This window comes from Corapipo altera, unplaced genomic scaffold, assembly GCF_003945725.1.
Source record: "Corapipo altera isolate COAL_440 unplaced genomic scaffold, ASM394572v1 77b, whole genome shotgun sequence".
Taxonomy (NCBI): domain Eukaryota; kingdom Metazoa; phylum Chordata; class Aves; order Passeriformes; family Pipridae; genus Corapipo; species Corapipo altera.
The window spans coordinates 1,967,893-1,981,727 of record NW_020884933.1 but is presented as its reverse complement, the minus strand read 5'-3'; the positions used below and the strand labels follow the sequence as shown (position 1 = coordinate 1,981,727).

Genomic DNA, 13,835 nt, shown 5'->3' with positions numbered 1-13,835 from the left:
GTAAGTGTTTGTCTTTCATTCGTCATGTGCTGAGCAGCTCTTTTCCCGTTATTATTAAGATCATTTTTCCTGTAATGAACTTTTATTAGATGGGAGCTGTTGAGATTGAAATTTGCAGTTTGTGCACAGAATTACTCAATGGTAGTGTAGAGAATGTGATTTAATTTGCTGAGCAGCCTTTTGGGATTTTCTTTTAGAATCGCAGAGAATTCCCCAGAACCTCCCAAACTTTACTGTGTTCACTCCTGAAAAACTTGGTCAAAGCTTGATGGAGAAGAGGCAGATTATCCCATGGTTGTTCTGATGGAACCCTTGAGTCAGGAGCAAAGCCCAGTGAGTGTTTTGGCACTTTTGTCCAGTGTGTGACAGATGCAATCCTTAGGGAATATGGATTAGGTGGTTTTAAGTGACATTTTAAGTAGAATCTGATTATTAATTGTGTGAGTTTCACACTTAAAATGTACTTAATTTTCTTGGCAAAGCAATGTGTGGAGTCAGCTGCCTTGCAGAATGAAGCCTTTCAGAGGGTGAAATAGAGAAAATTAAATAATATGCCATATTTTTTTTCCAGTTTGTGGTTGTGATACTCAAAATGAGCTGGTGTGGACTGCAAATGATGCCAGACTGCAGAACTTTGCATTATGAATTTTTGGGATTTCAGTGAGCATTGGTGGGATAAGCAGCTGCTTGGCAAGTTTTCCAGTGGAAGGTGTCCCTGCCCATGGCAGGGGGTGGGATGAGATGAGCTTTAAGTCCCTTCAAACCTAAACCATTCTGTGATTCCATTCTGTGATCCTCTGAGTTTGACTTAAAACACTTCAAATTATTTTGCCCCAATTGTCATGAATTCTGCACCATTCTTCCTCAGACTCAGTCCCACATGAATTATTTCACTTTTGGCTCTGGAGCTGATAGTCAGAGTCATGAACACATGAACTCTGTGCCAAGGGAAGAGGCTGCATGGAATAAAAATGTGGTGTTGCCACCTACTGGTAACACAGTGGGAGTCACAAAACAGGTACAGGGTTACCTGGTTCAGTGTTAAATCATGTGAAGTGTCAGTGCTTGGTGGCTTAAAATCAGTGTAAATTAAACCCTGCCCGTGGCAGGAGGTTGGAACAAGGTGATTTTTAAGGTCCTTTTCAAGTCAAACCATTCTATGAATCTAAATACTCACTTCTCAGGGCGGTGAAAATGGAACTGGGGACTGAAATGAAGAGACTTGCAGCACTTGGATATTGTCCAGCAGGGAAACAGGTGATCTGTCTACCTCAGACAGAGCCCAGTAACATAAAGCACACAATTTTATTTAAGAGGTAAAAAAAAAAACTCTGCGTAAAGAACAGGTTAAGGCAAACAACTCGCACGTGGAATAGAAGTGGTCGGAAGGTTGGGTGGCTGTGCTGTCACACCTGGGCCCTGGCTTGCTGGAGGTGGAGAATCTTAGTTAAATGTTTGAAGAGATGCTTTGCTCTCTTCTGGAAGCATCCCTCCTGACTTGAGCGGGGTGCTGAGTGTCCTCCTGTGGTGCAGGATGCTCGGCCTGTGGGTGTAACTTCAGAGAACAGCAAACCACACGTGTTTGTGAGGCCGGGTCAGGCTTTGGGTGGTGTTTAGTTATGGCTTGGGGGGGTGGGGGAATGAAGTTTTCCTTTAGTGTTGCTTTTCCCCCTACATCATAACCGATTTCAAATGGTGCTAGACAAAAACTGAGACTCTGAACACCAAGAGAAATCGGTCAGCCTGTGTAAGAGACGTTTTCCTGGCTCAGAGAAGGATCCTCTTGTAGATGACAGCTATGGATTCTTTACAGATGACTATTCAGAGCTCTGATCAAAGGCTTCATCCACACAGCCATCATCTTTTCTGGGTGTAATGACATGTTGGACAACAGGGAGGTCAAGCAAAGATAGTTCAGCTTTGTTCTGGTGGTTGGGATGAAGGGGTGGAGAAGTGAAACATCACTAGAAGTTACCAGCAACGGATTTAAAAATAATTCTGGCAGAAGGAGTGAGTTCTGTGCGTGACATCACCAGGATGCCCATGGCAGGGGTTGGAACAAGGTGATCTTTAAGGTCCCTTCCAACCCAAACCAGTCTGTGATTCTGTGGTTGCTGAGGGCACTTTTGTGTTTATATCGTTGAGGGGAATTTCTGTGTGTGTGCAGAGCAAGTCTCTGGGAGCTGTGGAATGAGAATTCTGTGGAGGTGGAGTCCCCAAGCACAGAGTGGAAATCCATTTGCTCTAAGGTAGTGAATTAAATGTTATTGCTGGAGATTGTATAATAAATGTACTCTGCCTGTCGAGATGCAAGAAGTACCACGTTGGTTTTCATGCAATTTCCAGATCACTCTACTCTGGACAACTTGAACTCATATCCATTGTTTATTAAGTAGAAGTACATTAGAAGGAGGCTGTTCTGTTGTGGCCCTGGCTTGGGAGGGTGTACAGGGGTTGTAGAAGTGTCTAGAAATCAGATGATGTTACAGAGTGGATGGCTGGAAAAAAAATAACCTTTGGAGAGAGGGCTGGTTTAAGGAGCTGAGGCTGTTGGTGAAGTGAGCAGCTGCTTGATCTCTTCCCACGCTGTAATTCTTGCTCCTAGAACACTGATTTCAAATGGTGCTAGATACAAAGTGGGAAAATCTAAGCCACCATGTGAAACCAGCTTCCAGAGGAAGACACATCTTGTGCATGGCTGCAGGCTGAGGGAGAAAATCCTTCCTCTCCACCGTACCTAGAGAAAAATTCATTTATTTAATTTGATTAGACAGCAAGACGGTTAACTTTGGGTTAATTTCTTTATGGACACACATTTATTTGGTATCTTGTGAATGGCTGAGGCTGGTGTAGGAGAAGTTAAAGGTGATGAAGAAACCCCCCCAGCCTGGCAAGTGACTGTTGTTTCCTTTCCTAGCCAGGTGGAATGCAGTGAAATTCTTACCAGCAATAGTAGTACAGGTTTCATTTCTTTGTAGTGATGGGGTGCGTGGGGGAAGTTTGTGTTGTTACAGAAACACTTTTTCCATGCCATTGCAGATGAAACCAGGCTATAAACCTCCTTCTGTCCACTTTCTATCACTTACTGATCTCAGAGAGGACAAGGGCACATCAGATGCTTTTTGTGACAAGGGAAGGAAATGGGACTGTCCTGATGGAACTTCCTCTGTCAGCTGGCTCACGTGGCCTGTGAGTTCTTTAAATAAGCAAGAGCTTGGCAGATTTTTGTGAGACAACTTTTAAATTCTGCGGGGACAGTGAAAATAAATGGGATTGAAACTTTGCTTTGAACGTGGGTTAGAACAAAAAAGGAGCACTCATAAATCTGACTGTAAATGGTTCAGTGAAAGTTGTTGAGGAAGGAGGAGGGTCTGCAAATGAGTGGCTGATGGGTCCTGGAGCTGGAATAGGTCTGAGCAGTGGTGCCCATGTCTCAGTGCAGAGGGAAAGGATGGAGTGTCCCAAAACCTGTGAACCACACACGTGCATAATTCAGGAGCTGCCAAACCCCGGCCACCACGTGTGACCTGTGCTGGTGCAGAAGCTGATGGAAAATGGAATCCAGCATGGCAGAACTGGAGTTGAGTGTTTCACTCAGGGATGCCCTGGGGTTTTGGCAACACCTTGTATTAATTTTGTAACCACATCCAAAAAATCTGCTCTGCTGCTTCCATCCTAATGCACACTCACAGGCAGCAGAGGAAAGGCTCAGGGAAAGGAGATGTCCTTCCAAGAAAGAGGGGTGGAGGAAGGGGAAAGAGCTGTACTAGATTACTGTGTCTGGATATTTGCTGTAGTTTCTAAATCCATTATCTGGGGCAGCAGGGTGAAAGACAAGTGGAAAGCAGGTTCCCTCCCCAGTGTCTGTCGTGCTGGCACAGTTATTTATGAGGCACCCTCTATTATCAGGTGAGATTTACTCCTGAAAAGCTGGACCAAGAGTTGCTGCTGCTGAAAGGTTGCAGCACAGATCACACAATCACTGCAGCATCTTTGAGAAACAGGTTCAAAGTGAGGTTTGCTTTGGTTTTTATCCTGACTCAGTAGTAAGCATTAAAAAGAAATCTTTACCAGGGTTTTCAAAAATAGTTGGAGCAAATGTCACTTAGTTCTGTGCTGCTGAAAACAGGAGCTTCTGTCAAATTATGAGACTTACAGGGACTGAACACCTATGCCCACCTTCCCCTCTCCAAAGGAGACTAACCTTTCCAGAAATACCATGCAGCAGTTAAAGACCAATAGCTCATTTATTATTTACAGTTTTGATAAAACCAGGTTTCAGTTCAGCATAATTAAGATGCTGCTGGCCTTCCTCCAGGCTACCTGAAGTTTCTCCTGTTGCCTTAACGAGCTCCCCAGAAGGCGTCAGCCCATTTTGCCAAGGTGCAGGTACACATTTTGGAAAGGGTACATCTGTGTATGTTCTCCTTCCAAAGCTAACAGCATGTTTGGGCAGGCAGCAGGCAGAGAGGAGGAGAAAAAGAGCAGTTCAGGATGCTGTGATACACAGCACCTGACTGGGAATATGTGCCTGTGCAGGGAAATGGAATCACAGGATGCTTTGGTTGGAAGGGACTTTAAAGCTCATCTCATTCCACCCCCTGCCATGGGCAGGGACACCTTCCACCAGCCCAGGTTGCTCCAAGCCCTGTCCAACCTGGCCTTGGACACTTCCAGGGATGGGGCAGCCACAGCTTCTCTGGGCAACCTGTGCCAGGGCCTCCCCACCCTCCCAGGGAGGAAAATAAACCAGGACTTGTCTCAGACATTTGCTGGGTGTGTTGTACATTTGGACACACAAGCCAATACTGTCAATTGACTTTGTCAAAGTGGTCTGGGGTTTTCAATTAATAATAGTAGGAAAAGTACAATACTATGACTCTGGGTTTTCCCTCCTTTTCAGATGCTTTGGTAGCAGGGCTGTTCTTTCAGGGGAATATCTCAAAGCCTTTCATGGGTTTCACACTGTTTTACACATCTATAGGACACAAAGGCAGAAAGGGAATCCCTGCCTTCCCCATGAAAAGGAACTTCTTTTCTAGCCTAAGACCTTTAGTCTGCAGGAACAAGGCAAGCCTGGATGTCACTGACTTGATTTTTCACAACCTACACCTTTTAGATAAAGGCATTTCTGGTCTTTTACAGTGAGCAGAACCAATCTCTGCATGACCCCTTGTGCACCATAAATTTTTTTCCTCCCTTTTTCAAATCACGGGGTGAAACTTGTGGTTCATCAGACTCTGGTCTCCCCTGGAGAGAAATATTCCTGTTTCACATGGAGAAAGTCTGAGCTTGATGCATCATCCTCCCAGTGAAGGAATGAGTCAGCCCAAGGCCAGGTGCAGGACAGAGGGGTGTGACAGTACAAGTGGTGACCTGTAAGGGGAATTGAAATGAGTGAACTTCTAAGGTTTCAAAAAAGCTTCCTGAGCCCGGGGGAGCGTGTAACTGCATCTGTTTGTTGTGCAGGTCTGGTACTGTGTTGCTGCTGCGTGGGTCAGGTATGGACAGATGTGCCTTAACTTGCAGTCTGAGCCAGGCCTAAGTGTGTAACTCCCTGTGGGTCCCCAGCACTGAGCTGGGCTGAGGAAAGGCTGTGATGCTTGTGACTAGAAATTCCTCTGGAGATGCTGCTGCTGTTATGGGCAGCAAAAACATGTATTTCTGTTGTGAGTTTAAAGCATAATGGAGATTATTTTTCCTTAATTAGGACCACAGTAAAAGCTCTGCATTACAGTCATGAGTTGAACATAACCTATTCCTTTAGTCCTACTATTGCAGCCTTACAACTGTAGTATAAATAGATTTAAAAGCCAGATACTTTGGGTCTGCAAACCCCTCCTAAACCCCAAGGCAAGCTGAACACTGGACTGGGACATGCTGGGGGTAAAAGCCTGTGGAGCCTTGTGTCCCATTTAACTCTGAGCAATGGGACAGTCAGGCCTGCTTGATGTTTGAGTCACTAATTTCAATTCCTATTGAGGGGAATCTGTCAGAGCACTCACCAGCATCTGTCTGTGCTGAACTGTCAGAAAGCTGCCCACCCTTCTGATCCATCTTTTTGAAACGGTTCATGGCTTTGGGGTGAGGATTTTTTTTGCTTGTTGGCTTTTCAAGATAGTTTTGGGCAGGTCAGGTGGTGGGGAGTGTCTGTGATGGCTGAAATTTGGATGTGATGAGGTCTGAGAGGTGCAGCTTAGCCCTGAAGGCCCACTGGTGTGGGGTTAGCTCTTACTGCTCTGAGTTGATAGAACTCATTCCCAACGTGGGTTTGGTGCCAACCACAATTTTCCAGTGCTGAGCCACGTCTGGCAGTTGGCATTGACAGACAGGAATTAGGGGGTTGGATGCAGGAAACCTCATTTTGAGGGTGAGATAATTGAACACACTGACCCAGACACTCTGGGTGATATGATGGACCACACCAGCCTTCATTTTATGGTTCTGCCCTGCTGATCCATGCTTTCTGTGGTGCTTGGGTCTAAAAAAGAGGCTAAAAACCAGTGCAAGAGACCTTCAATTTTTAGATTACGGATCTTTTGGAGAAACTTGGAGATGGCTCATAGCAGAGCAACATCACTAAAATAATGAGGATTTATTCACAAGACCTGTTGTGTTTTTAAATCCCAGACCTTTGGTTCAGACTCTTAACTATACGTAATATTTATTTGCTGTTGCTTGTCCCAGAGCTGTTCTGAACTGGAGGGAGCAATTTTAGCATGGTGATCGTTCTGGTTGTGCTTAGATATTAGCGCTACAGTTCCTAATCTCGTGATTCCCCTCTGCTCATCTGAAATGGCTTTGACTTTTCTGGAGTCATAGTTTTGCTCCACCTTTCCTAGAGAAACCCACAGCCTGTTTGGAGGGCACAGGAACTGCTGAACCTCTGGATCCTGGGTAGGATTTCAGATTTCACAAGGAACAATGAGGTAAAACCAGGCAAACTCACACAGGGGAAGAAAAGCATTGCCCTTACATGGCTGAGGTCAGGGAAGAGCAATAGGAAAGTACAGCCATGAAAACTCATCAAATTTAGCCCTACACAGCTTGACTGAGCAGCACATTGCAAAACTAACTACACTCAAAGAAATGATCCTCCTAAGGAGCTGAAACCAGAAAAGCCATTTTCTATTCCGAACTTCTGTACCTAAGCATCACCTTAGAATATAAAGTATTGATTGCAGGGCTTGAGAGCAGTCACAGGGAGATGATTGCTGTGATTTGTATAGTCAGTTCAGGAACATGGTGTTCCCCCGAGGCCACCATTCCAACTCCTTTAGGTAATGTCAAGGGAAGTCATATTTTTCTTTTGTGTCGTTCAAGAAACAAAAGAATGTCCTGTGCCCAGTGAGGAGCATAAGGAGACAAATACTGCCAGATGTTCACTGAAGTATAACCTGCCTTTAAACCAGATATTTGAAAACAAGCCTTTAGTTTAACGCTATCTGCAGTAGAAAGACCTGGCAAAATATCCAGAGAAAAGCATTGACCAAACCCTACTGACTCCCCCAAGCTACTGGTTTGTACCTGTTCCCAGGATTTCCAGCACTCTATCACTGAAATATCACTGTTATGTTTGAGAATATTTAAGAAACATTTGAGCTCTACAGCCAAATCCAAACCCTGTGGCTGCTGCTGGACTTCTGTGCACCGCCGTGAGTGTTTGTGTGGGGAGCTGAAGAGATGTGCTCAACTCAGAAATAGCTCTATTCCTTGGAAAGCTGGAGGGCTGAATCACACTGTGTTGGCTCAGTTTTTAGCAGACAAGCCATCACATATGCCTCCCTGTAGGCGCAGAGTCGTCACTGGCATCAGGATTAGCAGCCAGGTTTTTACCTTTGGAAACCAGGGAATAATGATGCAGAAGGCTAAGGCTGATTGTAAGGAGGCCACCCAGGGCTGGGGGCTTGGGGAGGTGGGTTGGCAACACTGGGAGCAGGAAGGATCTGCTCATGCCCCTGCTTGGCCTGCTCTGCTCCCTCTGTTCAAAAGGAGCCAGCTAATGTGCCCCCAAATTGAACTTTGGGGACTGAATAAGTTATTTTGCTCAGAGGCATTAACCACTCCACTGCTGCCTGTGAAGCTGAGACAAGTAGAGCCAGCCCTAAGCGTATCCACGGCCGATGTTTTCCTGAGTCCACTGAAAATACGAGTGACAAAACAGTGGAGGAATAGGAACACTGGAGAAAAATGTGGAAAGCTGGGAGGGGACAAGACAGCTCCTGAGCTGAGGCACCTGAACCTGAAAGCACCAGAGAGACACCACTGGCTTGACAGACACTGGGGAACTTAGAGAGCCTGCAAATATAATGCAAATATGCACAGGCACTTTTTTTTTTCTGGAACAGAATGTATCTCCTTAAACACACGCCACTGCTGATTCCCAGCAGTCCAGAGGAAGTCTTGGGGGAAAAGGGGATGAGGGAACTAGTGCAAAGTTTTAGAAGTCTTGGAGGAAAGGCAGATGAGGGAACTAATGCAAAGTTTTTGCAGTTAGCACTAGAAGCAGATTACAGATATGGATTTTAAAATGCTTCAAAGACACGGGATTTTTTTTGGAGCTACAGTTTTGGACTCAGTAGTCCACTACTGCAGTAATGCTAATTATCAAGCCTCCCGTTCAAGTTCAGGATTCAAGCACTGCCACAGATGCAAGAAAAGTGGATTGGGAGTTCCTGAACCAACTGGTTGCTGACCATGAGTCAGGGGAATGACCTTGCAGCAGGCAGCTCGCCGTGCCGCTCTCGGAGCCGTGCCAGTATAAACGGCACTGGCATCTCTGAGTGCTGGTGGAACCATTTTGTGAGATTGAGATTCCCACTTGGCCTTTCCTGCTGCTGCCTTTGCACTGAAACGTTTGGGTGGGTGAGAATGGGCCAGAGTGGTCCCTTCTCATTTTTGTGATGAGGGCATCTTCACAACCTGGGCTTGGGACCATCTGTATCTATAGGCAGATGTATAGAGGATATGGACAACTATCTCTTGCCTACGTACTTGTCCATTAACATCAGCATTACAGATATTTACCAAATTAAATCTTACCCTCCCCCACAGCCACACCCATATTAAACCGTAAGAAAACACTGTGATTAAGTTTTAAAAAACATACACGGCACCACTGAATTTTCTGGATGTGATTTGTAAGAGGAGCGAGGGTAGAATACTTGGCATTTGGTCATTTTAATTAATCTTCCCAAATAAGAAAAACATTTGCTTGTAGACTTTAAGCTTCTCACAGCATCAGGAAAGCTCCTGACACCGAGCCCAACGCTGTATTTGTATAACATGGAAATGAACAGCAGCAGCAGCAGCAGAGCTGCAGGCTCCGAGTCTACTCTGCGAGCAACAAAATGGCCAGGGGTGCTGTTGTGTTCATCCGAATTCCTTCGCCATTTGGGGCTGTGAAATAGGTGGATCCAGTACCCCTGACCCTTCAGGTATGGTTTGAACCTGTAACAGCAATACTAAATTAATGTTTCTAACCATATTCAAGCTTGTGCCCTCATCAGCCCGACTCCCTAAAGCACAGGCAGGAACCAACAGCAAAATTCGTCTGCGTCACAGATGTAACATGACCATCGGCAAAACAAGTGCAGGGGGGAGATCGTGGCTGTCTCGTCACTCACAGAGCCTTCCTCCACTAGCAAGGAATAGGATGGTGATGCTTTTAGGTTTATATCGTGAGCATTTGCAATCCTGAACTTCCTCGCCCGAATTCTGCGGCCCTTGGAACGGTCAGAACGCCCGAGAAAATCGCGTGTGTTTTGTCAGCGAGGGCCGGCGCGTTAACGAACGCTGCGTCAGTGCTGCACCAGGGCCCAGACACGGAGCAAACCCCACTGCCCAGAGCAAGGAAACCCAGACTCGGAAAAATGAATCAGCTTAACACAATGGCACACGCACAAGTGTCAGAGGGAGGAAGAAATCACAGCTTTCCCAAGTCCTTTTGAGGCAATATGCAGAAAATGATTACGGAACAGTTAAGCCACGTACAGCTCGCAGTGACAGTGCCACCCCTGTGCACACAATCGCTGCTGTCCTACAGAAATATGCCATGTCCCCTTCTTAGCCTTGTTTCTTGCCAGTCCCACAGATTTACCTGCTGACAGTAACCTCAATTCCTGAGTAATGAGATTTACAGCTGAAGTTTAACATTGAAATAACTCCTCGTTTATCTGTGTCTCCTTACCCTCCCTGTGTTCAGTCTCAGTTAAACTAATTGTGGCAAAAAGATGGTGGCAAAGGGAATTAAATCAGATACATCCCTGCCACTGAACACTGAACCAGCTGCCAGTTGCACCTCCTTTAAAGCACTGGGAAATGTCATGAAGCAGCAATAGCTTTACAAATTACGGGGTCCTCCACCCCACAACTGTGACGGGAAAACCACAAAGAGTTGTCCATGCAGCCAACGCTCAGGAAAAGAGACTCAACCCACCCGTCTTCCACGCAACTGAGCAATCGAGGCTTAGTCCAGCTCCGGGCTGTACAGAATTCCCTCCACAGCTGCCTCGGACTGTTCCTGCATGTGTGTGTATTTATGCCTGTCTGTCTCGCTGCAGGGACCACCGTCGTCGCTGCTATTCCTGTTGTTCCCCTGCTCTGCGGATCTGGCGCTGCAGGAGGCAAGGATGCTCCAAGGGAGCCAGCTACAGCCAGCGAAGGCTCAGTGAGTCAGGAGGGGTTGTGACGACTGCAGCAAGAGTCTGAAATTCCCTATGGAATCTGGCAGAAGAGGAGGGGAAGGAAGAAAGGTGGAGATGGGAAAGAGGGGAAGAAAAGTGGGGAGTGGCACGTACTGCCTGTCCTGTTCTTCCCTCCCCGTTCCTACCACCGCAGTGCCGTTGGAAATGGCGTCCTCCCCTCCGCGGAACTGCGCAAACGGACGGAATCCACGAGAAAACCGCAGCGCCTGCGGCCTGTGCCACCAGACCCCCAAAACTCGGTCGGGGTGAGGGTATGGTGCAAGTAGAGCCCTTCTCTCTTTCCCTCAGAGCACCGTGCAGGGGACAGGCTACACCTGAAGTGGTGGAGACAGCGGACGCGCTGTGTCTGAGCCGGTTCCGAGCCCAGCGGTTGTTGCTAAACAACCATCCCTGACGCTTGAGATGTCAACGAGTGAGTAATATAGATTAAACGCTTATGCTATCACATCCTTAAACTTGTTTAAGCCTCGGGATGATGAAAAGCTATGAAATAGTGTTCCCTGCCATATGAGAAAGCAAAGTTACCACTCCACTGCATAATCGGGAGACTTCCTCGGCCAGAAGGACCAAGCTCAAGGCTGGTTGTGTCCTCAGCACTTCCAGGCAGAGCTGCCATCTTCATTGCTGGTCACTTTAAGAAGAGAGGTGAAAAAATAGTGTTGTAAATGGTTAAGAGAGAAAAATGTTCTCCCCTTCATTTCCTCGTCCTCTCTCTGGAGCTGCTCTCTGCCCTCAGTCTCCCGTTCATCCTTACCCAGTCCTTCCCAGTCCTTCGGTCCCTGATTTCTATCACTGTCATTTCCTTTGCAAACCTTTACAGACCCATCACCGAGGGCAGTCCTCGGCTCTCCCTGATGTTACCAAGCCTGTGGCAAACTCACCCTTGTGCAAACGAAAGCCGAGTTTGGGCAAGAGCCGTTTTCACTTCTTTAACTGTTCCCACGACATAATTTCCAGGTGCAATTCCTGCCCCAAGCCATTACAGTCCTGCTAACACTCAACCACCGTATAAGGGAGAAGAAGGCAAGGAGAAAAGCCCTGAAGCCCAGCGCTTTCCCCTCCGCCGTGGATTGCAGCTCTGACACGTCATCGTCGCGACCGGACGGCGGAACGACACCTGAGGGAGCACCCCTGGATGTGAGGGCTGGCACCCACCGCCCCGAGGAGTTACTGGCTCCTGTCTGCCCGTGCCCGAGGGACACCTGGAATCCTGGGATACGAGGTGGGCAGGGAGCGGGCAGTGAGCAGTGGGCAGGGAGTGATGGGCAGTGGGCACGGAGAAGGGAGTGAGTGGTGGGCAGGGAGCAGGTAGGGAACAGAGAGCAGGCAGTGGTGGGCAGGGAGTGCGTGGTGGGCAGGGAGCAGGTAGGGAACAGAGAGCAGGCAGTGGTGGGCAGTGGGCAGGGAGTGTGTAGTGGGCAGAGAGCAGCAAGCAGGCAGCAGGCAGCAGTGGGCAGAGGGCAGCGAGTAGGGGGTAAGCAGGGAGCAGCAGGCAGGGAGCAGGCAGTGGGCAGGGAGCAGCAGGCAGGGAGCAGGCAGTGGGCAGGGAGCAGGCAGAGCGGGCAGTGGTGGGCAGGGAGCAGGCAGAGTGGGCAGTGGGCAGGGGACAGGCAGTGGGCAGGGAGCAGGCAGGGCACGGGCAGCTGCCGGTACTTTGAAGCAAGTGAAATCAGCGTCGGGGTTTGACACCCAGCCCTCGGCCAATCCGGGAGGGCTTTTCACCTGCCATCACCTCCTCCGCCAATGGCGCGGCAGCTCCGGGCCCAGAGCCCTCCCCGGCCAATGGGGAGCCTGCTCCGGCACTTAGTTAATGATGCAGCAGTACAGGGAAGACTATCACATGTGAGCTGGCCGCCTGCCAGCATGGAGACACCGAGAGAGCAAGGTAAACAACTTTCCAACGCCAAAATGATGACATTTAATCCCTAAATGCTCGCTTCCCGTCTCGACTCATCTTTAACCCCTTTCAGCTGGTGTGGAAGCGTCTGGAAGGCACCGTCTACCTGTCCCCCCCAGTGCTTTTAAAAACTGGACGACATGCCCTGCAATGATCACTGCGTCACCGTTTGCCACTTTCCAAACTACGCAGTGACAAACCTCCGAGCTGGGAATCGCAGGGCGCCTGTTAACCCCTCCACCAAACCCTCGCCAGCATGCCAGCCCTCAGGGAGACGGGGGAGAATAAAAAGCCCAAACAAACCAGGCAAACAGCAGTCTTTGCAAAGTTGTCATCTCTCCCCCACGACTACTACCCTCCTCTGCAGTACAGCAATGCCGGCAGGAGTGACATTAGTGCAACCTGTGCCATCGTTCCATTGAGAAAACAGCTCTGACGCAGAACAGAGCAACCCTACCCAGCCAAAATAACAACACAGGCACTTCGGGACCCGAACTTAGGGACGCCGGGGGAGAGGGACGCCCTGCAAACAAATAAAATCCGTGGCTGCAGCTCCAGCCCCATCCTGATCAAAGGGTACGTACGTGAGAGAGGCGAACCGGACCGAAGAGCTGTGCCCGTGCACCATCTGCGCAGTCCTCAGCCCTCCGCTCGCTGTGGAGCGCCGCAGAATAGAAGGTTCCAGAAATTTCCTTTCCGTTAACCCTTTCGGTGTCTGCCCACTCTCCCTCCCCGCGGGATTAAGCGCGCCGGGTCTCCAGCATCGTCAATGGGCGAAGCCTCCTACGCCGCCCGAGTACGACGTCTAAATGGCAGTGGATGGTGGCAGGAGCCCAGCCCGAGGTGTTGGTGATACTTCTCTTTCTGGAGCCCTCTCTGCCTCTCTTGCTGCCTCTCTCCCCTCTTGCTGCAGCAGGGCTGTTGCTGGTAGACCTATCGACGGAGCTTGCTCTCTCACTCTCTCGCTGAGCTCTGTGACGCAGCTCTAAATTCTCCAGCCTGCTCCCTGTGTTATAAGAGCGGAACTGCAGCTTTCCAGGGAGCCCGTGCCAGCGGTGCCAGGGCCAGGCAGACCGGAGGGAGCGTTGCTCCTGGACTCTGCACCTTTTTTTGGCAATTATTCTGTTGCTCACCTCTGTTTCTGTGCTGCCTCCACGGCTCTCAGCCTCGCATCTCCTTCTCTGCTTCTGAGTCATACTTACCAGGTTAACTCTTTTAGGATTGGTAGTCAG

General features: G+C 48.6%; 1 long non-coding RNA gene across 2 annotated transcripts; it reads right to left on the bottom strand.

Annotated features, from left to right (window-relative positions):
- Window positions 1-8,314: 8,314 nt before the first annotated feature.
- Window positions 8,315-13,302, bottom strand: LOC113954890. 2 transcript variants are annotated; one of them, XR_003530360.1, is made up of 3 exons: window positions 13,188-13,302; window positions 10,439-11,337; window positions 8,315-9,640 (listed from the first exon to the last, which is right to left on the bottom strand). It is a non-coding gene; the product is annotated as an uncharacterized LOC113954890 (long non-coding RNA). The 2 variants fall into 2 exon arrangements; XR_003530359.1 differs by having other exon boundaries at window positions 8,315-10,725; window positions 11,232-11,337.
- Between the last annotated feature and the right edge of the window lie 533 nt (window positions 13,303-13,835).